Source organism: Macaca mulatta, chromosome 12 (genome assembly GCF_049350105.2).
Source record: "Macaca mulatta isolate MMU2019108-1 chromosome 12, T2T-MMU8v2.0, whole genome shotgun sequence".
NCBI classification, from domain to species: Eukaryota; Metazoa; Chordata; class Mammalia; order Primates; family Cercopithecidae; genus Macaca; species Macaca mulatta.
The window spans coordinates 46594674-46622111 of record NC_133417.1 but is presented as its reverse complement, the minus strand read 5'-3'; the positions used below and the strand labels follow the sequence as shown (position 1 = coordinate 46622111).

General features: G+C 35.3%; 1 pseudogene; it reads right to left on the bottom strand.

The window, feature by feature from the left end:
- Positions 1-5522: 5522 nt before the first annotated feature.
- Positions 5523-6449, bottom strand: LOC704854 (transcription factor BTF3 pseudogene; annotated as a pseudogene).
- Positions 6450-27438: the final 20989 nt, after the last annotated feature.

The following is a 27438-nucleotide window of genomic DNA, read 5'->3' as shown; positions in this document are numbered from 1 at the left end:
GATGTCTAGATTCTAAGTAATGGCATCAAGATGTGAACCCAGATATTCTGAGTCAAGGGACATAAGAATGGAAGGAATAATTCTGTCTGTGAATCTGGAATGATTTCCTAGAAGGGGTGGCATGCTGAGTTGTTCTTGTGATGCTTAGGAGTCCATCATACAGACAAGGGTAAAGCATGCCACACCAGGAGTAGTGAGAAAATGTGATTAAAGACAGCGGGCAGAAAGTGAGTGATGTGTTCAGGGATCAGCAAGCAGCTAAATGCGGTTAGAGGACCAGATGTGGCAGAATGACGTAAGAAATAATAAGGAATTTGGACATTTTTCTATGGATAGTAGAAAACATCAAAAGTTTATAAGCAATGCTGTAATGTGTTCAGATCCATTTTAGTGAGATTAGCTTCTACACAAGTTTGGATGATGTTTTGGGGCCAGGCAATCCAGGGAAGGCAGGAGTCCAATCACAGTTACTGAGGTTTTAGCCAAGAGCAGTAAATTCAGATGCCAATCAGGAAACAAAGAGGAGAATTAGATTCTAAGAAATTTGAGAAGAAGCTTGAGGAGATATGATATCAAAATTTCAAACCTAGTTGTTGATGCCCTTAATAAATATGGGGACATCAGGAGGAAATTTGAAGCAGTAAGATATTGAGAGTAGACTTTGTAAATACATCTTAGGTACCTTATCAGAATTTTTTTTTCCTTTATTATGTGGTAGCTCACATTGATCCTATAATTCCCTGAGAAGTTTCCAGTTCATTTTGGCATCAAGCACAAGTTCTCCTTAAAGGGGGAGGGTAAGTTCATGTAATATTTTTAGGTTTTATGGCTTGATTTTGGGAAAAGGGATTCTGGTTTCTATGACTCACCTTGGGCAAGAGGGATTCTGGTTTCTATGGCTAGCCTTCGGGTAGAAAGGGACTGAGAAATAGGGCAGGAGAAGGTAAGAGAAAAGCTTTTGCTTCTGAGGCCTTCACTTTAGGCTATTATTTTCTGAGGCCCAACAGTGTGCACATAATAATGTATGGGTTACATGTAAAAATTAGCATACATTTCTAATGAAAAAAAATGTTAGCTCAATGTATTATTCTCTTAGGTCATATGAGATTACAATTTTAGAATAAAGAAACTAATTTTAACATTAAGGATGAGGCTTCCTCTTGTGTTTTCCTTTCTTATTTTGATAAATCAATGCTATTCCAGGCACTGGGAATATAGAAGTAAATAAATAAATAAATAAATAAAAGACAAGGCACCTGCTCTCATGGAGTTTACACTCTGCCAGTGGGGAATAAACAAATACCAGCTTTTACAGAGGATTTGAGTAGAATGTTACAATAATGTTGAAGGTATCTTACCAGAGTTTTAAAAATGTCAATAGAAATTTAATAACCACACTATTTTCTTGATTAATTTTTCTCTAGGAAGTTGTGTAGTTACCAGAAGCCTAATGAATAGAAATTTACCCTTAGATGGCAGGAAAATGTACTGATGCATAAAGCAATATCTAAAGTCCTCTTTAGTTCTCACACTAAACCTCATATTTACATATGAGTTTCAAAGGTAGAGTTCCACGATATTATGTATATTCTTTGATGTAATCCTTTTCTTAACACAAAGCAAATTAGCAGATGACAAAGGAATGTGCCTTGGAAACTTAGAATATATTTCATTTGGGCTGCCTCATAATGCCAGTTTTGCTTCAGTTTTACCATTTCTAGTATCAACACTTTCATTTTCCATTCGTCATACTTTTAGAAGGCAACAAAGCTCAAAATGAGGCAAATATTCACATGCTTGAAAAACACTACTAGAAAGGCCATTTCAAAACCTGACATTATTGTGTACATACTATATGCCAAGTACTGCACACTGGAGAATTATAATATCTCTAAAATAGAACTATTGGCTGGAAGGCTATGCCACCATGCAGAAGCATATTTTGGCACTGGAGAGGTGATCCAGTGTTGTAACATAGTACAGGTTAAATATAAAAAAAAAATTGTATTGAGGGTAAAAATGAAAATCAACTAATTAAAAATAAACACAGGTGTTAAATTAAGCAGCTCAGAGTTGTAATCCTGACTCTCCTTTTGTGCCCTTGGAGTGATGAATCATTGGGTTCACTATCAACATTTACAAATGATGTGACTATTAAACAAAATCAGCTATGTATAGATATCTATAGCATCTAACAAAGGAACTGTAACATAGAGAATGCTAAATAAATAGTTTGTCTTTCCTGGTTGCCTGTGGTTGGCAACCCTGATGTGCATTATAATCATCTGGGGAACTTAAAACCCTACTGGGGACCCAATCAGTGTCTCTAGGAAGAGAGACCAGGTATCAGTAATTTTTTAAAGCTCCCCAGATGATTCTAATGTGAAGCCAGGATGGGAAATATTGTTTTTTTATTTCTGTCTTCATGCTTATGCATAGGATTTAGACTGTTTACAGATAAACTTCTTCCCAATTCCTGTGGGTTAAGTAGGATTGTGATGAAGGAAAGACAGAATGAGAGAAGAGAATAAATTATCTCTGCTGTCTTCAAATAAGAGTAGCTAACTCTGTTAACACATCCTCTAATTCCGTGTTTCTCAAGGTATGACTTTGCAGTACCTGCACCAAAATAACTCTGGGTCCTGGTTTAAAATACAACATATTGAGCCCATTCGCAAACCTTCATAATAATTTCATTAGGAATGGGGCAGGGGCAGAAATCCAAATTTTTATTAAATACCGTAAAGAACTTCATGTACTCAAAATTTGAAAATCACTGCTCTAAGTTAATGCCCTAAGCTCTTTTTTTTCTTTCTGAAATTTCTTCACAAACATACTGCAGTTGCTATTGAATAATTTCTATTTGGAATATGCTACAGCTTAGTCAAATAATCAGAGAAATTAAAGAAGGGGTTTAATAGAGTATGGAAATCTAGCTACCGAACATGGCTTGAAGATAGGTGGATTTGAAAACCCATTTACCATTTTGATTGACCTAACTGTTTCAATCTTTCAAAAAGCAAAAATAGTCCAACTCTTTTTTCTTTTTTAAGTGTACAACCGATTTTGTAATGTCTGGATCTCACTTAAAGAACAAGTGAGCCCTTTAGGTTTCATTGATATTTTCTCAGGAACACCTTTCCCTGATTCTTGGGTCCATTAGGCCAACCTGCTATTGGTTTTCTGAGCATCCTGTACAGCAGTCACCATTCTTTATTGTTATCCTCTGTATACCTGTCTAAACTTTCTACCTGGTAAGATGTGCGAGAGCAGGATTTTCTTTTGTCTTGCTCCCCACTGTTTTTCCAGCACCTAGAGACTCTATACTCCACAGAAGCACTCCCTGAGTGAATTTTAAGTGCCCCCTACCTCGCCACCCTCCACCACCAAAAAAAGTTTAAATGTGCTTGGGAATGTAAGCACCAAGTAAGAATGCTTTCATGCAGTCACCGACCTTTAAGCTTTTCTCTGCAGAAGCAGCAACTGTCCTTCCAAGAGATGACTTTTAGCTCCTCTAGCTCCTACTCTGCTACCTCCTCACCAAATTTAATACTATACAGCTCAGAAACAGAGAATGTTGGTGCTAAACATGAAGATAGAAGCACCGTAAGCAAAAGCTAGCATTAGCATCATGATAGTAACCCTCATATTAAAGTGTACAACAGTGCTGGGTGCTGTACCTTCCTCCTGGTGATGTACTGTGGGTTTCACCACCTAGTCTTCTTCTAGTTTTGAATGCCATTTGTAGCCACTTTCACAGAAATGGAGCCAATTATTTCTTATAGAAGTAAATCTGTAGTTTTGTAGTCTATTGATGACTTTTAATTCTTTTCAAGCATGTTTGATGTTGTTCAGGTGGCTGAGTAGCACCACATGCAGCATTACCAATCAGGCTTATGGGATCTAGCCTGGTATACAAGTCCCATATGACATTACCCATGGATCTAACCTGGTATACAAGTCCCATATGATGTTACGCATTTTGCTACCATCTTTTCTGGAAAACATTCTCATTTATTGTTATCTTTACATTTAACTCTCTATATTTACTTTCCAGTGCTTCTCAGGTAGTCTAATATTTGCTTCTGAAATAAATTGTATTCTCGATGCACGTTTCAATGTAATATGAAAGTAACAAATGTCATATTTACTGCCTCTTTCCAGAACATTAACAAGGAGAGTAAATGAGATTGAACCTAACAGCAACCCTCTACCTATGAGATGGGAATGCTGTATGAATTCGGTGACTTACTGTGTTTTATGATCCTTATTTTATAAACCATTAGCTAATAGTCCAGCTAGTACACATTCATTTTTAAGTTAAAATGCATGCGGTGACAAATTTTTTGCTGATTACTGTTTATTTTTTAATTACTAAAATAATGTAGAGAAGAAATGACTGTTTTATCAACTATAAATTTCTAATTTTGAAAGAATGCCATGTAAAATATAATATGACTTAAAAATGGTAAAATAATATGTGTTATGTTTAAACATGTCTGGTTAACAAAAATAAAAAAAAAGATATGTTTATTTATAAAAATGACTGCCCTTAAAATTAAGAAAACTGACCTATCTTATTTTTTATAAGGACAGTTCTACAATACACAAAAGGTTATTATTACATTACCTTATTATTATAGATTTTTCTGCATGTTTATTTTAACATCGCCTATGTCTTTTAACTATTGCCCATTACCAGGTGGTAAACCATTAATGTCCGTCTTTGAAGGTGTCATTCAAATATAAAAACAGTCACCCGGCCGGGCGCGGTGGCTCAAGCCTGTAATCCCAGCACTTTGGGAGGCCGAGACGGGCGGATCACAAGGTCAGGAGATCGAGACCATCCTGGCTAACATGGTGAAACCCCGTCTCTACTAAAAATACAAAAAACTAGCCGGGCGAGGTGGCGGGCGCCTGTAGTCCCAGCTACTCGGGAGGCTGAGGCAGGAGAATGGCGTAAACCCGGGAGGCGGAGCTTGCAGTGAGCTGAGATCCGGCCACTGCACTCCAGCCTGGGCAACAGAGCGAGACTCCGTCTCAAAAAAAAAAAAAAAAAAAAAACAGTCACCCATATCCCCTCTCAGTTAGTGGTCACCAAACCAACTTCTACATATTTAGTTTCTTAATCTTCCCTCAAAATTGAATCTCTCCAGCTATTTAATCACTATAGTGGTTTCTTCTCATTGTCTGCTGAGAAATTATGGGGAAAATTGATGTATTATATCTTAATATTCTTACTACTAAAATTTCAAAATAGCAGGTTGTAACGTGACTGCTTATAGCTGTATATTTTGGTGAGGCATCTAGTATTCAGAGTTGTTCTAAGTCTTCAGTTGCACCCCCGTTAATAATTTAAATTGTCCAGAATGGAAAACCAGAATTAATAACGTGGAGATTAAGTTCTTTATCAAAAACAATGTAAACATAAGTTTAAAGAAAAATCACAAGGTATGTTTTGTATATGGCTGCACAATTATTTATTTTATTCAATATTAAAAGTAACTGATACAATTTCTGCCTTTCTTTTTTTATTTTTTTACTTGTTTTTTATTTTTTTATTTATTTTATTTTTTATTATTATTTTTATTTACTAGGCAAAGAACTTTATTAACCTTTGTTTCAAACTTGATTCCCAGGCTTCTTCGGCTTAATTAGCTGCAAAGAATGAATTGTGTATAAGCAAAAACTGAAAAGAGCTGCAGTGTCCAAGGGGCTTGGGCTTAAAAATATTAGAGATCTAGATTTTATCAGATCCATAAACAAAAATTTCTTAAAAAGCATTCATAATATAAAATAGCAGCTCCCAGTAACTTCTTCAAGTTTTATCTTCAGAAGTTGACTCAATTCAGTTTGCCTCATTGTTGGAAGCCTCATCTAAATTCTCCACAATATCTGGAACTTCATCATCATCCTCTCCAGTAGCAAGTGGTGCTTTTCCATCCACAGATTGTTTGGGCAGAGCTTCGGCCAGTCTCCTTAAACTAGTCAGACTATCTGCGCCAAGCTGGTTTAAGATGCTGGGTAGCATTTCTGTCAACTGCTTCGTCTCAGCATGGCCTGTAATGGTGAAAGTGTTCGCTGCCAGAGATGCCTGAACTTTAGGGTTGTTAAAGTGGATCACTGTTCCTTGGTTTGTAAACATATTCACCTCTTCAATACCGGAGATATTGTTTACTCCTAACTTCTTTAAGGAGAACTGAAGTTTTTATCATCTGCTGTGGCTGTTCTATGAACCACCTTCTTCTTTCTGCGAGCAGTTCCTTTCCCACCAATGCGCACTTGTGCCTGCAGTTTGGCGAGTTTTTCCTGGTTCATGATTGTTTCTTTCATCTTGTCGGAGCGAATAAGGGGCCGCGCGGGGGCCTAGGGTTGGTGCTCAAGGGGTCTCTGGTGGACCAGCTGAGATTAGGCGCACACACGCGGGGACACAAGATGGCAGCTAAAGGAAGAATTTCTGCTTTTCATCATGATTATTCGATGATTTCATGTGATTCTGTTGTATGAGTACTTTATTGATCATTTACAATTGTATTTTAAATGTCAAATAAGCACCCTATATCTCTAAGCCTACTTTTAGTAGGAATTTATCTTTTCTCATGGTTGTACTGAGTCTGCTGAAAATGCAAGATGAGAGAGGAAGAATAAATTAGTAAAGTTGTATCTGGAACACTCTTGCAAGTAAACCATGAGTTGAGTTATTTGATTAAGGAAAACATTATATTAAAGGGTATTTGTGCTTTATAGATTTGTAAAAAGCAAGGCTATGATATATAACATATTTTTCACAAGGTAGAAATACAGGTAGTTCAAGGAGAACTAAATACATTCTATCTTATTCGTTATTTCAATCCATAGACAGAATTTTCGTCCATAAAATGGAAGATATTCTGCTTATAATACAAGATAAGTAAGAGAATATATAGGCCGCAGCTAGTTTTCTGGTAGAATTTGACAGTAACATTGAATCAACTATTTTTACAATGTTTTCAGCTGACCTGGTCTCTGGGCTTTTGAATACGATGTTATTTAGGACCTCATCTGGTTTTGCTTTGTTTTGCTTTACATTACGGTGGCGTCAAAATTACTAAGGGGATATATATGTTTTTGTGGTGAGGATGATTGAGGACATGGTCATTGTTTAGGCTGTGCTGCTTTTATTTATAGTAACGTCGGGATGAAGTCAGAGAAACCTGGTACAAATCAGCTTTATCACATATCAAGGGCATGAAAATTCCAAGTTAAATCATTTCTAAACTTTCCTCGTCTTCAAAGTGGGGATAACAATACTTATTTTATAAATTTGTTGTGAAGATCAAGTGATTTAGTCTCCATGAAGAACTTGTTGCAGCACCTTATGACATTATTATCACTATTAGGCAATATTGCAATGACCCTTTTAAAGTAGGTCAGGCATATTTCCATGTTAGGTTAGTGGGAATTTTCCAAGAGGGTAGAATAAAACTTATCTTTTCATATTTTTATATAAAGGCAGTAAATTTACCCCAGGAGGCATCAGAATATGCCAAATTGCCTTGTATATATTATACACCTCCTCAAGTGACAGGATTGGATTGAAATTGAGGCAGGATAAATGGTAAATGCAGCAGCTGTAGACAATTATAGTTAATAAAGACAAGTATGGGAAAAAATAAATGGCGTGAAAGGAGGGATAGTTTGCCTGGTGCAAATTAAAAAGTTCATTGTGAACAATCATTCCACAATGTGGCAATGCTGGCATTAAATAATCAAGCATCATTTTTTAAAGTATTATTGAATGGAGAACTTAGAGGAATGTTACCTTACTTATTTAATCTGCTGAAAAGAGACATAGATAATTAAAAAAAAAAAAAAAAACTATCTAAAGAATACCAAAGATGATGAGTGCGTAGAACAAAGCCTGTGAAAAATCATGCAGCAAGAGAAATAAAAGACAGAAATGGAATGTAATCATCACTGGAATAAGAGGTGCAGAAAATAAGTAACAAGATGCCTTTCTCATCCATTGTCATTTGGTAGCTCCTTCCCTGTTAATTTTTGTAAGAATTATATCTTTATGTTCATTGTGCTTTCTAAAGAGCACCATTCGTTCCCAAGAGATATCTAAAAGAGAAAATTGTGCTGGTTTTTTTTTTGAAACAACCTAATGATCATGAGCCCAAATTCTTCAAAATGTGATTTTAGAGATTTCCTAATCATGGGGACACAGGAATACCATGAGGTCAAACTGAATGATTTTTAAATCCTGAATCAATCACAAACTAGCCATGAGATTTAATTTTCCTATCGATAAAATAAGAGTGATTGTTGGGATGAGTAAATTATTGATACACAAGAAGTTCTCAGAACAGAGCTTCGCGCATTATGCACTCAGGCCACCATGATTGTGGCACGAAGGCTGGGTCACTAGGGCAGGCTCACTCACAGTCACCTGTGTGCCAAGGACTCTCTTAGGCCAGGTCTTCCTCAGTGCCCTCCCTTCCCTTTCACTTTCATTTATCCGACTTCTGCTTCTCTCCCAAGGTCCAGCCTTTTCTACTCTGAAAGGTACATGATGCAGTGGTAAAGCTGGAAAGAACATCAAAGTTGTAGAATCCTAATATGTCATTTTGCAGGTGAAGAAACCAAGGCTTAGAGAGGTAGAGGCAGAGGGAGAGGAGGAGGGAGGAGAAAGGGAGAGAAATAGTAGACCTTGGACCACTTAGCTTAGGAATTTACATTCCGCGATCTTGTGCTGCACTCGACATTCTCAGAGTTTCCCTCTTTTTGTCAAACTGCGGAGTTTGGATAGGTATTTGGACTCCAATTTCTAGTTCAATTTATTCGTGTTTTTAGGCAACCTGGACAAACTTCTCAATTCACATGGCTTCTATTTCCTCCCCAAACTCCATCTACAACCTGAATGTCTTCTGTACTCTAGAAGGCTTTATCCATCTACAGAGTTTGGATAGGTATTTGGGGCAGCAAATTCAAGAGAATGTGGGAAAAGCAGAGTGAATCTAAAACCCCAAGAGGACTGAGGAGGGGCATTGATATGAATCCCTTAGAAATAAGTTATTTAAGTAGAAAGCAAAATAGGGAAGGACTAAATAAGAAAGAAACAAATGATCTGTCTTTATAAGGCTAAATCTAGTACTCCTTGAAAATTTGCACACAATCTGCCCAAAGCACTGTGCTGCTGGAGGCCATTGCAGCTCAGTAACCAACACAGCAGTTTCCACATTCCACTGAAATACTGGGAATAATTTGAATTATTATTATTATTCAAATTCATGTAAATCTATAGTTAATATATACATTATATATTTATATTTTAATAATTCTTACTAAAAATAATTTTAGATTTTATAGCGCATACCATTAACTAATATCTTTAATAAATTTGGGTATGGTTATAGATTAAAATAAGCTTTGATTTAATCTTACTACCAGAGGTGCCCAGTTACAGCATGTTGACAAATCCTTTCATTTCGCAGATGTTGCCAGAAGACTGATGCCCACATTGTGATTTATTTTTTGTCAGAATGGAGAATTGAATTGACAGATATTTTCTGAGCAATAATTACAGACAAGAAAAAATGCTAATTGCTAAAAAAGTAATGGGGAGGTAGGACAAAAAGACTCTACTTTCAAGAAGCTTACAATTTAGGGAGCAATAGAGACAGAAAAAGCAGCAAGATACTTGCTTAGGAAGCCTGGTAAATGTGTGACCTCCATAGTGGCAAAGTTCCCTGTACTTAGAAGAGCTCTTTACTTGGTTAAATGCTCTTCTAACACCCTCTTGAAATTCTTGGTAATTTCAGAACAATGGGTCTCTCATTTTCCTTTGGCACTGAGCCTCACAAATTATGTACAGCCATGTGTTGCATAATGACAGACTGCATATATGACAGTGATTTTGTAAGATTATAATATTTTTACTGTATTTTTTCTATGTTTAGATACACAAATACTTTCCATTGTATTACAGTTGCTGAGAGTGTTAAGTACAGTAACATAATGTACAGATTTGTGGCTCAGGAGCATCAGGCTGCACCATATAGCCTAGGTGTGTAGTAGGCTGCACCATCTAGGTTTGTGTAAGTACGTTCTATGACGTTTGCACAATGGCAAAATGACCTAAGCACACGTTTCTCAGAACATATCCCCCTCTTGAAGGGACTCATGACTCTAGTGGGTCCTGAGTACTCTGACAAGTACTGCGGTAGGTTAAGAACAGGGGCAATGGAAGCCCTTAGGCTATAAAGGTAAGCCACCAGTCTCTAGATGAAGCTGAATGCCAGAGAAAGCTTCTCCTGGGAAACAATGACAAAATCATGCTGAAAGGATGAGTAGGAATTGGTCAAGTGGAACAAAGAATAGGACAAAAGGAGTTACAGGATGAGGAAACAGTTTATTCAAAGTCCTTGTGGTGAGCAAAAGCATAGGAAATTCACAGTAGTTTAGTGTACTTGAATTTTAGAGTAAAAGTTATGGATAAGTAAGAGATGGAAAAGGGCCCAGATCATAGAACATCATGCAATTCTTCATATAGATACTTATTCTATTTTGAGAGGATTGAAGTCATTGAATGATTTTATGTAGAGGAGTGAGTTTATCAAATGCCAGTTTTAGAAAAGTTACTCTTAGTTGCTCTATAGAAAAATCAATGGAGGGAGTAGTTGAATTGTATTTCTATTAATCTAAACAAGGAAAGATGACTTGAATCCAGCTCTGCCAGAGGAGTTACAGAATTCAGACAATGTGCTGGTGAACAGGATTTCTGAAGGAAGGGATGAGGAGTCAGGCATAATGACTATATTGTCATTTGGAAAAAAGAAAGGATATTCATGATGTTTGCTGAGATATCATCTATAAGACAAGTGTCAGACTTATGCAAAAAATTATAAGTTCCATGTTAGAAATACTGAATTCAAGTTGTCTATATGATGTTCACATGGAGAGGTCCAGGGCAGACAGATAAAGGATTCTAGAGTATAGAAGACAATTACATTGAAGATGGAGTTTGGGGAGGAAATAGAAGCCATATGAATTGAGAAGTTTGCCCAGGCTGCCTAGAAACAAATAAGCAGAAATTGGAAGCAACCAAAATCATACATACAGGTGTTCCAAAGAATAGAAAAATTAATAGTGGCAAATACTGCTAAGAAGTCTAGATGCAGCTCCTGGAGTTATTATCATGCAGTACAGAAATTAATTGACCCCTGCATTTGCTTTGACATACTGAAAGCACAGGATCCTTCAGGGCTGGGATCATGCCTATTATTCTATGGCAGACCTTAAGGTATCTGACAAAATGCCTTGCAACGTGTGTGTGTGTGTGTGTGTGTGTGTGTGTGTGTGTGTGTGTGTGTGTGTGTGAGTGTGTGTGTGTGTGAGTGTGTGTGTGTGTGTGGCCGATTATCTGGCCAACTTTTTTTTTTTTTCCTTTTCTTCTTAAGCAGAAGAGAAATTCTGTTTCCATCTGGTCACTGGGATAGTTCAGCCTACAGTACAGCATCATAAATTCTGGGCCTAAATCAGAGGAACACTAGAAAATAATATTTCAAGTTCCCTTATGCTGCTGTACTGAATATTCATTATAGTAATACATTTCTTCCTCAAAATAGAGGAGTCATTCCTAGCTGCTTAGTATTTTTCAGCTGCCGTCTAATAGGAATATAAATGGACCAGGTTAATGAAAACCTGCTGAGGCCATCTATTAGGTAAAGTCAACAGTAACAAAGTCCTTTCAGTAATTACTTACTCCCTTTCTTGACCCATTCATTTTCCTGCCTTTTATTTAGGAAGTCAGTTCTTCAAGTCTGTCTAGTACTCCATTCTTAGAAATGCCAGAACATCAATAAAGTGTTGGCTTCCCCCTGAAGAAATTAAATTAAATTAGATTTGCTCTCAGAATGTATCTTTCGTCCCCCTGTATGTCTCATGTGGTCCTGATGGTGCACCTCATTAAAAAACTCACTGTAATAGAGGGGAGACTCCCTGAAAGAGGAGGAAATAAAGAATACACCTTTCCTTTTTATATGATGGACACCAGCTGAATGCAAATTAGCTCAGAATCAAGCTGCAGGAAGGGTGTATTCTTAATTGATGGCTAAAATTTGTCTCTAGAAATTAATATTTTATATCATAATTTGACACAAACTCTGATACCAGAGTTTGGTATCAGAGTGCTAGTTTTAGGCTCAATAATAATTATGGAATTTGCAAAGATAAGAACAGAATCCCTAGTTATTGATGTCAGCTACCCAAATATATACCACTCTTATCTAACATTATATTTCTTAGTTTATTTGCAGTTGACTCCAACTGTACCTGATCCTCTTCCATATGAACCAGGTTGTAAAACTGAAATACAAACAAATTTCGAGCAAGAAAGAGTCCCCAATGACTAATGTTTTTATATTTTCAATTATATATGTGTGTGTGTGTGTGTGTGTGTGTGTGTATGTATGTGTATATATATATATGTAATCCCTTTTCTGGATTTGGTGTATTTTTCCTTGTAAAATTACAATTAACTTGAACATATGGGACACCTGTACCACAGCATGGTGTAAAAATTCAAAGGGACATAATTAATTGGAATACCAAGAAGCAGCATGCTTGTAAAGCATAATAAAATTCAATTTAATTTTAGCCTAATTTATGTTCTAAATATATGAAAGGTGAAGATGACTGAAAAAGCAGTTGGAAGTCAAACTTTTGCCTTCAAGCTATGTATTGAAATTCATTGACACAGCAATTCTTGTAAAAGCATAGATCAAACTTATAAAGTAGGAAGGAATATAGCTACATAATAATGGGAGAAAATGTCTCCTGCATTGCTATGTTTACCTTGTGAAAGACTTGTAACCTTTTTTAAAATTAAAGTCTTCCAAGTATTTACAAGAGTAAATAATGCTTTTACTATCTCCATATTTTATATTTATTGTAGCTGTCAGAAATCCTATAGAAAATTTACATTTCAATCAGTCTTTTTATACTGGAGAAAATAATATTTTCATAATAAATTTTCGTAGCTTGTTTAAAAATAAGTCAGCTGACTGGTATTTATTCTCTCCTAAAATAGATATTTATGAGGCAGAAAACCCTGCTGGCTTAAAATTTAAATGTGTACTAAATTAGACAACCTTTATCAAGGAAATTTTCTAAGTTATGATGAGAAAAAGAAAATTTCTATCACTAATTAATCACTGATAAAAGATAAGAAAATAGCCTATTATCTCAGATTAAATTTGGCTTTTAAAGATCTTGAGCTGTTTATTTTGAGTTTTGTCTTTCTAAATAATTTCCCTCATATACACAAAATACAATAAAGCAAGTGATACATATTTGCTACAAAGTGGTAGCTACACTCTAAAGGATATAAATCATGTATGTGTTTATAATTGATGTGTAAAGATTGTTTTTCTCCTTATTATAGATTGTTTTTCCCCTTATCTACATATGCAGAATGGAGTTTGTTTGTGTTTTCTGTAGCCATGCCATTAGTGGACACAGGATAGTGTTTTGAGGCAGAGTGACCTGAATTAGAACCCTGAATCTGCCTCTTATTAGCAAGTCTACCTTGGATAAATTACCAATCCTTTTGCATTTTCCTTAATTCCTCCTTGTCTTGGTTGTATTATGAGGAATAGTAATGATATATACAAAATGCCCAGAAGGTGATTAACACAAATAAATTTATTTGTACAATACATGCTAATATGACATCAAAGACGAAGGGAAAACAATGGCAAAAATGGTAACAGAAGTCAGTATTTGTAACACCTGTGATTCAGCCAGGAAATTCCTTAGGGAAAAGTTAGGTTGCAAACAGGGCTAGATGGCACTTTAATTGATAGCATCTACAGTCGATTCTGATTTTTATTATTTTATTGTGAAAACTGACAGTTAAAGGACAAGGAATTGGAAATAGTCAAAAGCCAGATATGATCTTGAACTGCATATGAACTGGGATAAGAAAGGTGGCAGATTAATAATTTCTCTATCACTGAGTAGATGAGTGTTTAATTATTACCCATCCATCCTAGGTAAAGGAAGGAGAGGTATTTGATAGCCCTGTTTCTTTCCATGACTTCTCAATTGAAACAGTTTTTGATACATAGACATAATGACTTTAACTGTGCTAGAAAGGCGGATATCTTAAGGTGGCAGTTTATTGAAGTGGACAAGACTTGTTTCTGGAATGAGATTACATGGGTTGAAATTCTCAACTACTTACCAATTGTTTGACTTTCCATAAATCATATAACCTCTATGGGCCTCAGTTTCTTTAATTAAAAATGAGGTATGTGCTTTCATTTTCATCATTATTATGAGACTTAAATGACACTTTCTGGCCTCAACTTGCTTGACTTCATATTTCTGTAGCACTATTATTTGTTATTTGATTTCACAAAAGTTACTTAACATCTATATCTCAGGTTTTTAAAAATATGTAATATTAATAATTAGTATGAATAAATAGTATTAGAACATGGATTTTAGGGTAGTTGTAAGGATCACATGTGTAAATCCATATAGGGTACTTAGACCAGTGTTTGGCATATTTTTTCTGCCCAATAGCTATTAACTGTTATTAATGTAAACACATGAAGAGAACATAGCCTATGTTTATGTAATATACATGTGAGAATAGGAGTGTGTGTGTATACATTTATATGTACAAATTTGAACTAACACATGTGTGTCAGAAAGAAAATCGACAGGGAAAAAAGTTGGAATTCCTTGTATTTGTTCTAATTTGTATAATCCTAGCCCATGACTTCATGCTGACACTTTGCTTTGTCTTTTGGATGGCCTAACCTACATTAACATGTACGCAGAACATTTCGAAAGTTTTATTTTCAAAAATCATAATTTATTAATAAACAAAGATTTAAAAAATTGGAATTGCAAAATTATGTTTGAGCAAATGTTTTTATAGAGAACTTACCCAAACAGAGTAACCAGTAGGCCCTCTATTTAAAAATGTCCAAATTCCTGAATCATTTACTAACCATGCTTTAATTCTGTGAACCATAAACTATAAATATGCCAGGTCAGTTCTCAACCAGATGTCTTACTATGGAAGTTTAATTGGTAGAATTGATTATTTCAGACTATCTTCTAGCCTGCAGAACTGCTAAAAATCCTATTTTTTTTAGCAGAAATTTCTTGAAAAATTTCTGAAAATTTTTCAAGAAAAATTTTCTTGGTCTATATGGAAATTTCTTGGTCTATATCATAATCACAAGGGTAAAAATAAAATTATATTTTAAGAGATGAAATGCGAACATAGAACAGGAGAAGTTTCTATTAACCTATTAATGCTTTACTACTCTGCCTTAATGAAAATCAAAACAAAACTTTTATTCGACTGACTTTATGTGGTCAAGAACCAACAGCTATGAAATATCAATAAATTGCTAAGGTGTAAAATAATTTAGTATTGTTTTCTGGTGCAAACTACAAGATGAACATGGCTATGTATCAAATTCAACAATAATATAGCTAATTAATTGATTATAAATTTTGGAACCATTCATTCATCTTTAAAATCAGAATATTTGGCTTACTTGTCTCACAAACTTGTTATAAAATATAACTGGGTAATGATGATAAAGTCAGATTTTTGTTAAGAGTAAATAACCTATTAACATTATCTAGATTGTTTTCAATTTGGTGAACTGTATTGTCCAAACTGTGGCATCTCTGATTATGACAAAATAGCATAAAAGTTCACGACTGAGTTTTGTAGAGTGTTTTTAACCCACTTGCCCAAAATGAATGTTAGGACAATCGGAGTTATTATTGCATTTAATCAAAGGTAGAGTCTGAGTTTTTATTATTTTTAGAATTACACTTATCTTTCTTAGTCTTTCTGTTGCTTATAACAGAATACCTGAAACTATACAATTTTTAAATGATATAATTTATTTCTTGCAGTTATAGAGGCTGAGAAGTTCCATCTTGAGGGGCCACATCAGGTGAGAGCCTTCTTGCTGGTGGAAAGTTTCTGAAGAGTCTTAAGACAGTTTAGAGCATCACATGGCTAGGGAGCTGAGCATGCTAACATGCCAGCTCAGGTCTGTCTTACTATTCCTATAAAGCTACCAGTTCCCCTCCCATGATAACCCATTATGCCTTTAATCTACTGATGGATAAACCTTTTTATTAAGGCAGAGCCCTCATGATCCAATCACCTCTGAAAAGTCTCATCTTTTAATACTGCCACGTTGGGGATGAAGTTTCAACATGAGTTTGGAAGGAGACCTTCAAACCATAAGATTGTCTATATTGCAAAAATATGAATGATTTGTCTGAGAGTATGGCAGAAGCTGTTTTCTCTCCAGATTCAGAAAGCAGCAACATGGTATAGTAGATCAACTGTGAGCCCACTGATGACAACTGCCGTAGTCATCTATAAGACCATTAGACTATTAATAAAATGTCCTATAAAACAATTATAATAATATATGTGTTATAAACCATTGTTAGAACTAGCTAAGGTATGTATATGTAGCACACAGCTATCTCAGGGACACAGGGATAGTCTTCAACATGTCTAATCATAATTATTAACATTGGACTGACCCAAACATTTATATTTTATTATTACTTCCTTTTTATGTCATATATAAGCACATTACTATATGACACATGACATATATTTATGCTATCAATGAAAGTAAGTTATCATGAGTTTTTGAGCTTTGTGAACCTTTATTTTAAAATAGTGGTTAACATATTTTAGGGTCTGAAAATTAGATGTAGAGCATTGCATCTATCAGAGATTATTAAGAAAATATAAAATTACATGAAAAAATCTTCAAATGACAGTTCAGAGGGTCAAAATTTAATATGAACATTAAAAATACATATCCTGGTAATTTTCAATTGCCTCTAGGTATAACCGAATTATTCTGCATTGTTTTCCATATGAAAACATGTGGTGTTTACCTGCGAAATTGTTTGGATAAATGCAGTGAATGTACTTGAATGTTTTACAGTGCTGTTCCAACTGGAAACTACTCTATGTCATATTTGTTTTATGTAGGAAAATAATCTCTGACCAAGAAAAAAAGATATTGTATTAGTTTTCTATTTCTGGGGGCTGAAATCAGCCCACTAACTTATTTCTTCTGGAGACTGCAGGAAAGAATCTATTCCTTGTGTTTTCCAGCTTCTAGAAGATGCCAGCATTCCTTGGCTTGTGCCACATCACTTCAATCTCTCCTTCTGTCATCACATTGTTTCTCTTTGCCTGATCTTTCTACATCCCTGTTAAAAGAATCCTTATGATTACATTTGGCTCACCTAGATAATCCAGGATAATCTTCTCATAATAAAATCTTTAACTTAATCTCATTTGCAAAATTCCTTTTCCATTAAGGTAACATTTACAGGCTCTAGAAATTAAGATGGGTATTTAATCAGTTTAATATGGTCCACCCTCTGACCTCAATGGATTTACATCTATCCACATGCAAAATACATTAAAATCATCCCAACATTCACAAAAATCTTAATCCAATTACAACATCAACTTAAAGTCCCAAATCTCATCTAAATTTTGTCAGATCAGAAGTCCCAAATATAATCATCTAAATCATATAATTCAAGTATAATTGAAATCTTGCATGATCTCGCCTGGGACAAAATTTCACTCCATCTGTAGACTGATGAAACTAGAAAACCAATTGTCTGCACTCGAAATACAATGAATGGTGTGACAGGAATGATATATAAGTTACAGATACTCCTATTTTAAAAAGAAGAAGAGGAAGAAAACAAAAGGAAAAAGAAAAAGGAGTTATTGGTCCCAAGCAAATTTAGCTATATACCTTTGTAGAAATACAAATAAAACTCTATTAAGCTTCAAGACCTGGGAATAATGCGGTGTGGCTCTTGCCTGCATCATCTGGGAGTGCAGCTCTGCCCTGTGAGTCATTCTCTCCCTTTTCTTGAAAGGTAGGTGTGCTTGCACCTGAGCAGTTCTATCAGGCTTTTCCCTCCTGTGTAAGTTTGGGAGTCTGGCAGCCTTCTTTCATTCTGTCCTATCTATCTCTTTCAATTCAAGCTGGCAGTGTTCCTGGTGACAAAACATGCTTAAGAATCTCTTGGCTCTCCCATGTATATCACAAAGATTTGCTCCATTAGTCAAGAGGCTCCTCCAAAGAGCTTTCCTAAATAATCCCATCTTTCTTCCTGGGTTTTGCTGAGATGACTAAGGAATTCATCAGCTGCTTGCCCAATCTCCTCACAGAGTCCTCTCTTTTCAATTTTATTTTTATTTTTATTTTTTTTTTAACTTTAAGTTCTGGGATACATGTGTGGAATGTGCAGGTTTGTTACATAGGTATACACATGCCATGGTGGTTTGCTGCACCCATCAAATCGTCATCTATATTAGGTATTTCTCCTAATGCTGTCCCTCCCCTAGTCCCCCAACCCATGACAGGCTCTGGTGTGTGATGTTCCCCCTCCCCATGTCCATGTGTTCTCATTGTTCAACTTCTACTTATGAGCAAGAACATGCAGTGTTTGGTTTTCTGTTCCTGTGTTAGCTTGCTGAGAGTGATGGTTTCCGGCTTCATTTATGTCCCTGCAATGGACATGAACTCATCCTTTTTTATGGCTGCATAATATTCCATTGTGTATATGTGCCACATTTTCTTTATCCATTCTATCATTGACAGGCATTTGGGTTGGTTCCAAGTCTTCGCTATAGTGAACAGTGCTGCAATAAATATACATGTGCAAGTGTCTTTATAGTAGAATGATTTATAATCCTTTGGCTATATACCCAGTAATGGGATTGCTGGGTCAATTGGTATTTCTGGTACTAGATCCTTGAGGTATTGCCACACTGTCTTCCACAATGGTTGACCTAATTTACACTCCCACCAACAGTGTAAAAGCTTTCCTATTTCTCCACATTCTCTCCAGCATCTGTTGTTTCCTGACTTTTTAATGACCGCCATTCTAACTGGTGTGAGATGGTATCTCATTGTGGTTTTGATTTGCATTTCTCTGTTCTTGAATACTCTGTAGTTTTTATCCTTTTAAGCCACTAGCAAAGGTTGTGGAACCACATATTTGTCTTTTTTTGTTGTTTTTTGAGACGGAGTGTCGCTCTGTCGCCCAGGCTGGAGTGCAGTGGCGCCATCTCTGCTCACTGCAAGCTCCACCTCCTGGGTTCACACCATTCTCCTGCCTCAGCCTCCTGAGTAGCTGGGACTACGGGTGCCCGCCACCATGCCCGGCTAATTTTTTGTATTTTTAGTAGAGATGGGGTTTCACCTTGTTAGCCAGGATGGTCTGGATCTCCTGACCTTGTGATCCACCCACCTTGGCCTCCCAAAGTGCTGGGATTACAGGCGTGAGCCACTGCGCCCCGCCTGTCTTTCTAGTCTAAAGCACATTCTCCTGCCAATGTATCTCCTAATTTTAGCATCTTTTGCAATCAAGATAAACTGATAATTTAACAAATCATAAAGTATTGGTTCCTTGTTGCTAAACAGTTCTTCCCTCAATTTATTTCTTTCCTTTTGCATTTTACAATAAGCAACAAGAGGAAGCCAGGCCCACCTTTAACCCTTTGCTTGAAAATCTCCTGGGCTAAATACCCAAGTTCACTGCTGACAAGTTTTGTTTCCACTTATAACCATAGGGCACAATTCAGCTGTTTCCTGCCGCTATGTAACAAGGGTCCATTATCCCCTAGTTTTAAATAACATGTCCCTAATTTCCTTCTGAGCTCTCAGCAGCAGCATATTTAAAATCTATATTTTTCACCAACATTCTGTTTATGATAATTTAGGTTTTCTGTAAGATGATGTAAGTTTCCTGTACCATGCTCCTCAGTTTCTTGTAAGCCCTCACAAGCAGTGCCTTTAATATTCAGATTTCTACTAACAGCCTGTTCAAAGAAATGGAGGCTTTTAAAATCCTGTTCCTCAAAATTTGTTCAGCTTTTTCCCATTACCAAATTCTAAAGCAGCTTCTACAGGTTTAATATTTGTGACAGCAGCACACCACTTCCAGTATCAAAATCTGTATTAGGTTCCTGTTGCTGGGGGTTAAACTCAAAGTATCAGTAGAACTGTGCCTTCTGGAGGCTCCAGAAGAGATATTTCACCTTATGCTTTACAGCTTCTAGAGCCTACCAGCATTCCTAGGCTTGTGTTCACATCACACATGCAGGATGCAAAGACCAGCAGGAGCTCCCCGTCCACATTTAGAAATAATTATAAGTAGATGCTATACACCAAATATTGAATCTATTTGCAACATAAAAGGGAGGAGCACAGTAAAGTCAAGTTTATTGTTATTCACATTATGAATCTTAAATAAGGAAAAGTTTCTAAATACAAAAAACTCTGAATATTCTTTATATTTCAAGGAGTCTAACATTATCTTAAGACACAGATAAGCAGTTCTTTTGTTCCACATCCCATTAAATATGTTATCCAATCAAGTAAGTTATGTAAGAAAACCCTTCTATCCCCAAATGCCTAAGCAGGTTGTATTCAATTATATTTATCATTTTAAAAGTACCCATGCACTCGAAAAGTTTCCTAATCATTCAGTCTTTTTCCAACATGGGAATGGAGCCTAGTTACATGAAAGCTGAGGGAAAGTTTTCCACTTGTTCAGCAGAGGTATATTTTGTAAAGGGAATATTATTAGAGCTGAACCAAAATAGAACTTCTGTATTCATAGAATATTCTTTTTCTCATACTTCATTTAATTCCTGACTGTCAGGTCAATTGTTAGTATTACATATTAAGGGGGTAATTATAAAACCAATTGCTTGGTGCTCTCCTAGAAATCCTTTTTTTTTTTTTTTTTTTTTTTTTTTTTTTGCCATCTACTTATAATTTTCCTGACATCCTCTTCTCTGATTTTTTAAAATTGTACTTCTAATAAATTAAATAGTGCATATAAGTAATGCTAGTTAATAAAAACCTGGGCTAAGAAGAATTGCAAATACTATTGCATTTTCTTTTTGTCTAACCAATCTCTTGCATTCTAGTCCATCACCATCTCCATTTTCTATATCCCTAAACCCAAAGGGACACCCAGTGCTATCAAGGCACCCAATTGAACATACACACACGTTCCCCCCTTACTTTTCTCTTATTTTATTTCTGTTCACTTTTGCTTCAAAATTATTTCTGTCTCTGAACCTGAAAAGAAGCAAGCTAGTTAAAGCAAGAATTGAGAGTACAAAGACAGTGATATCAAAGAGATGTTAATCCTCCACACAGTCTGGCTGCATTGAGGATATTTCTCTTTGTGTAGTAGAAAACTGGAAATAGCTGAGTCTATTGGAACTCTTCTTTCCCAAATTCTATTGAACTGAAGAGTAGGAAATTTAGAAATAGTAAGATTTGGGAGATAATTTAATTTAATCCACTACTTTTCTGAAAAGGATATCCAGAGGAATTCAGGGACTTGCCCACGATAGATAGTGCCAGGACTAGAATTTGAGCTTAATGACTCTATCAAGTATTCTTCCGGCTGCATCTCATATCCTTAGTCAAGTTAAGAATAAAATAAACTTTGTTCTGACTTTTCACCTTTATGTCTTAGATGATTTCTTTCCTAAATCTTACCTTCGGGAATCTAAATATAATATAGATCAGCAGAATGTACTTAGTGACAAATCTTAATACTCTAATAATAAAACACACATAAAGTCACAGGAAAAAGTTAAAGAAATTATTGAATGATAAAACAATAAATTATTAAAATTGCCTTTTTTTGTCCTAGATAATTTTGAAAACTCTAGGATTGGTTTGTTGTTGTTGTGTTAGCCAGGTTCTCATATTACTTAGCCTTTCTGAGACTTGAGTTTTTCTTTTATTTACCAAGAAAATTTACAGTACATTTAATCAATAAAATATGTGTATATATATATATGTGTGTGTGTGTATGTATTTTTTTTTTTTTGAGACAAACTATTGCTCTGTCACTCAGGCTGGAGTGCAGTGGTGCGATCATGGTTCACAGCAGCCTCAACCTCCTTGGCACAAAAATCCTCCCACCTCAGCCTCCAAGGAGCTGGGACCATAGGCGAATGCCGTCACACCTGGATAACTTTTTATATTTTTTGTTGAGACAGGGTTTCCCCATGTTGCGCAGGCTGGTCTCAAACTCCTGAGCTCAAGCAATCCACCAACCTAAGCCTTTCAAAGTGCTGAATTACAGGCATGAGCCACTGAGCCTGGCCAATAATATTTTTAAGATTATGAAAGTTTCTATTTGTCTTAGATAACTGAGTTTGTAGCAAAATGCAATGCACCGTTTTCTTACAGTTAGCTTAGCATTTAAATACTTGAATGAAAGCACATTAAGCAAAAATACTATCCCAATCTTCTCAAACTACTAGATTATATTTTTAATAAAATATATTAGTTATTGCTACCAGCATTTCTTTCATAAATAATTAGGCAGATTGCTAACACCATAGATTCAAATGTCTCTGCAATACTTCCCAGAAATTTTGCAACTTTTCTCTATTGCGCTCTCACTCTCATTTTCTGCAAATACTGTTTCATAGCTTCTCTCCCATCCTCAGATTGCAAACTGTCCCTTCTGTTCCCTCTATTTTTGTGGATGTGCCTCATACTTTCAATTTGTCACAGAGTCCTAAGTTGAAAATATTTTTTCTGCATCTGTACCAATCTTATCTTTTCATCTTGCATTATAGTGGGAGAAATGTATGCCCTGGTAATGACTGTAATTTTACATTTCATTTCAGAAGTCACCTTGGGAAGGATTCCATTTCTTCCTAGGTTCCCAAGGACTTCTTTTTGGGAAGAAGTTTCCCTCTTCTTTTACCAATTTATTTGCTCAACTTTCTTTTTCTATGTTAGCACAAATTATTCTCATTATCATCCACACATATTCTAGCTTTTTCTATTTAAAATGTAATAAAAAATAAAGCAATAACTTCTTTCTTGACTTCACAATTCTTCAGCTATCTGTAATATTTTGCTGTTTTACATCATCAAACTTCTTGAAAGTGTTTGCTACAAACACTGTCTTTACCTGATTTTGATTCAAAATTCTCAAAGTTTAAAATATTATGAAATATCTTTAATATATTGAAAAGCAAAGAGAATAATATAACACATAGCTATATGCCCACCCTCTCCAGGTTTAACTAATATTGACATTTTGTGAAATTTTCTTAGGCTCATTTCTCCCAAAGAAATATTATAATACACATATGGCTAAAGCCCACCTCATTTAGTTTCATTCTTTCATTCCAGAGGTTGACTATTAAGATAGATATATATGCTTTCCACACTAATATTTATAGTTTACAATATTTGTACCTATTCGTAAATAATATATAGTATTATTTGTATCTCATATCGATATAAAAGTATAATTTTATCTTTTATTATATCTATATAAATTATATCAAAGTATTAGTATACTTTTGTACTTTATGTTAATATATGCAAATCTACATTGCTTATGTTACCATTAGTGTTCTAAAACATGAATATATCAAAATTTATTTATCCATTCACATGTTAATGGATATTTAGTTTGTCCAGCTTTTCATTCTTATAAGCAACCCTCAGTGTGCTTGCTTATTTGTATTTCGTTGCTCACATAAAAGTGTTTCTTTAGAAGAGGGATTGGTAGCCCACGGGTACAGCATCTTCAACTTTACTAGAGATAGTCAAATTGGTTTTCAAAGAAGTTAAACCAATTTAAACTCCTATCATCAGAACATGAATATGTTTTCATTCTCCATATACTTAAATAATACTCCTTATAATCAGACTTTTAGATTTTGTTTATTTGAAGAGTATAAAATCGTTCCTATATTTGTTATTTATTACTGCATAACAAATTTCCAAAATGTAATGACTTAAAACTGAAACATTTATCTTACAGTTTTTGTGGATTACGATTCCAGGCTTGGCCTAAATACGTATGTCTGCCTCAAGTTCTTTCATACACTGCAATTAAGGTGTTAGCCAGGGCTAGGTTCTTGTCTGAAGGTTCTATTGGGGAAGATTCACCCAGGCTTACTCATGTGTTATTAACAGGATTCAGTCTCTAATGCCTGTTATACAGAGGGTCTCAGATTCTCACTGGCTGTTGGAAAGGGGCCTCCCTCAGTTCTTTGCCACAAGCACAATTCTATAGGGCAGCGACAGTATGGCAGTTGGTTTCATTCAAAGCAAGAAAGAGAGTTAGAAAGCATGAGCAAGAGAATAGTCACAGCCTTTTGGTAACCTTACCTCAGAAAAAGATGTCTCAATACGGCTTTTTATATTATATTCATTAGTAGCAAGTTACTAGGTCCATCCACATACAAGAGGCCGGAGTTTCATAGGAGCATGAATACCAAGGAGTGGGTATCATCTAAGGCCATCTTAGAAGCGGCCATCTTAGAAGCTACATGAATACCACTGTATTTCATGGGTCACTGTCACGTTTTTCTGACTATTAATTGGACATCTTTTCATGTGTTTTTAGCATTAAGATTCCTGTTTTAGGAATCACCTATTGATATTTTTTTCTACTTTTCCGTTGAATAATGTTTGTTTTATTCTTAATATGTAGATATTCTTTGAGTATTCTGAATACTAATTTTGGTTAGTTTTATAAGTTGGAGCCAGTTCATTCTTCAACCAACTTGAATTTGATATACTTTCTCTCCCATTTCTTCTATCCCCATTGACAAAAACACTCCTGTTAGGTCATCATTGATTTTCATATTGTCAAATTCAATGAATGCCTTTCAGAGCCCATCTTAATTGACTCGTTGGCAACATTCAATATAGATGAATAGTTTCATTCATTTATCATTAAAACATACTTTTCTTTTGTTTCAACTCTATGTCAGATATACTATTTGTTCTTGACTTTCCTGACAGTGTCATATATTGGGTTTTTCCCTCACATTATGGCTATTTGGCAGACTCTTTTGTTGGTATTTCTACCTCTACTTCACCTCGAAATGTCTATATTCATTCAGATTATAGCTGATATTCTTTTCCTCCTGATTTTGTTGGGTTTCATAGACAAACATTGATTATGATGACAATAATACTCAGGTTTATATTCCTTCAACTGTATCACCAATATTCTATAAATACATAATTTGTTCACTTGGATTTGTCACAAACCTCTCAAACTTTATGGGCCTAAGTCTGAAATTTTGAATATCCTTATTCCTCAGTTGTCTGAAGGTCACAAATACCATCTTCCTTCATCCAGTGGTAATATTGGAAAACTAGGAAATATCTCTTACATCCCCTTGTCCCTATAAATATCAAGTCTTGTGTATACCACCTTCTCAAACCTCTTGGATTCATATATACCTCTCCATCTCTACAGCTGTCAGCTTAGCCAAGCTATCTGCTTGTTTCTCCAAGGCTAGGTGATGGTCTCCCATTTCCATTTTGCTTATGTTTTCTAATGCTTCTAAGAAAAAGAAAAATATGGCCAAGCGTGGTGGCTCATGCCTGTAATCCCAGCACTTTGGGAGGCCAAGGCGGGCGGATCACCTGAGGTCGGGAGTTTGAGACCAGCCTGAACAACATGGAGAAACCCCGTCTCTACTAAAAATACAAAATTAACTGGACATGGTGGCACATGCCTGTAATCCCAGCTACTCGGGAGGCTGAGGTAGGAGAATCGCTTGAACCCAGGAGGTGGAGGTTGCGGTGAAATGAGACTGCACCATTGCAGTCCAGTCTGGGCAACAAGAGTGAAATTCTGTCTCCAAAAAAAAAAAAAAAGAAAGAAAAGAAAAATGCGTTTAAAACTCATGGCACGTGTTTTTAATGTAAAAATAATGGCATAACTCCCCTGTAATAATGTTCCCAAAGATTTCTAAAGCACTTGAATAAGATTTTCAATCCTCAGTGATAGAACTTCAATGACAAACTTTGCACAATAGGGTTTAACATAATTTTCTGGCATAATCAGTTTCCTGCCTCAGTTTCCGTTCACTCGATTTCTCTAACTACCCTGGGTTTCTCTTTTTCTGTAAAATTCCAAATGACTTTCAGGCTCAATTTTTTGAAACTTAAATTTCATTGTTCATGAAGAAGTTTTCTCCCATTTTCCTGTGGAATTTGTATTCATTCTTCAGGTATCAGTTGAAATGTCACTTCTTTAAGAAATTATTTCTTTCTCTTCCTGCCTGGACTAAATAATCTAGTGTCTGTTTCCATAACATTATTTAGTTTCCTTCATAAGAGTTATCACAGCTGTAGTTATATAATAATCTATAGTTATTTTGTAGTTATTTTAGTTAATATCTGCATCATCCACAGACTATAGTTACACAAAAACAAAACTCAAATCTCTAGTAGTTTTGCATCTCTAAATTCTAGAATATTGCTTGGCCCATAGTTGGCACTTAATTAATATTTATTCAATAAATTGCTGAATCTACTGCTAGTTCTAGCTTCACAGGAGCTTTTAATCCCATTGGTACAGAATTAAAGAGAAATACAAAATTGAAAACTAAAATGTGAGCCACAGTCATTAAGAATACTCTAAGGGAAAGTTTCATAACCTCGCTGGCCATCCATTTCCTCATTATTAAATGAAGGGTTTAACCTAGATCAAGTCTAAGATCATTTGTACCTCTAAAATTAAACAATTCTAACTGCTGGCTCAGGAAGAAAGAAAATTCAATGCGCTCCAAAACTAAAGGAACATTTCATGAAGAAACTTTTGATGATTAATGGGGAAGAAATGGAAATTAACATAGGTATTCTGAGATGGTGAGATCAACCAGATGCCTGAAGTAAAGGACTATTTTGGATTTTTGTGGGAGAGATGATTTACATGGAGCTGTTCTCAAAGGCACCTATAAAAGAAGACAAGGGTTTGGAATTAATTAAAGACCACAAGACATTGTAGGATTTTGAACAGTGGTGCAACATGACTGTGCATTATTTTAAAAATGAAATTATTTTCTATAAACATGTATTGATTTTTGACTACGTAACGGGCACTGCTTGACACTGGGGATACAAACATGAATCAGACATGATTCCTGCCTCTATGTCCCTCAAATTAGTGTAGTGGCAGTCTAAAAAAAATGAATCATATAATATTACATTACAAAAAGAATGTGTCAAAGAAGAAAAGATGTAACAACAAAAATACAATCCATTCATAAACATTTTATAATAAAAGAAAATTTTATATGGTGGAAACATAATCTTTAATGTACATATCCTTTGAAGAAGCAAGAGCACGTCTAAGAATGTAGCCATTTTGGGGAGATGTGAGTGTAAACTTCAAATCATTTATAATCTTGCTAACTTTATCTTTTGATAGAAGCTCTCCAAGCCTCAGTTTCTTTACATATTCAAAATTAAAATTAAAAAATTGTGTAAAGATTAGAGGCATAAATGTTACAAATCTTGGAAACAGATCATTATACAAATGGAA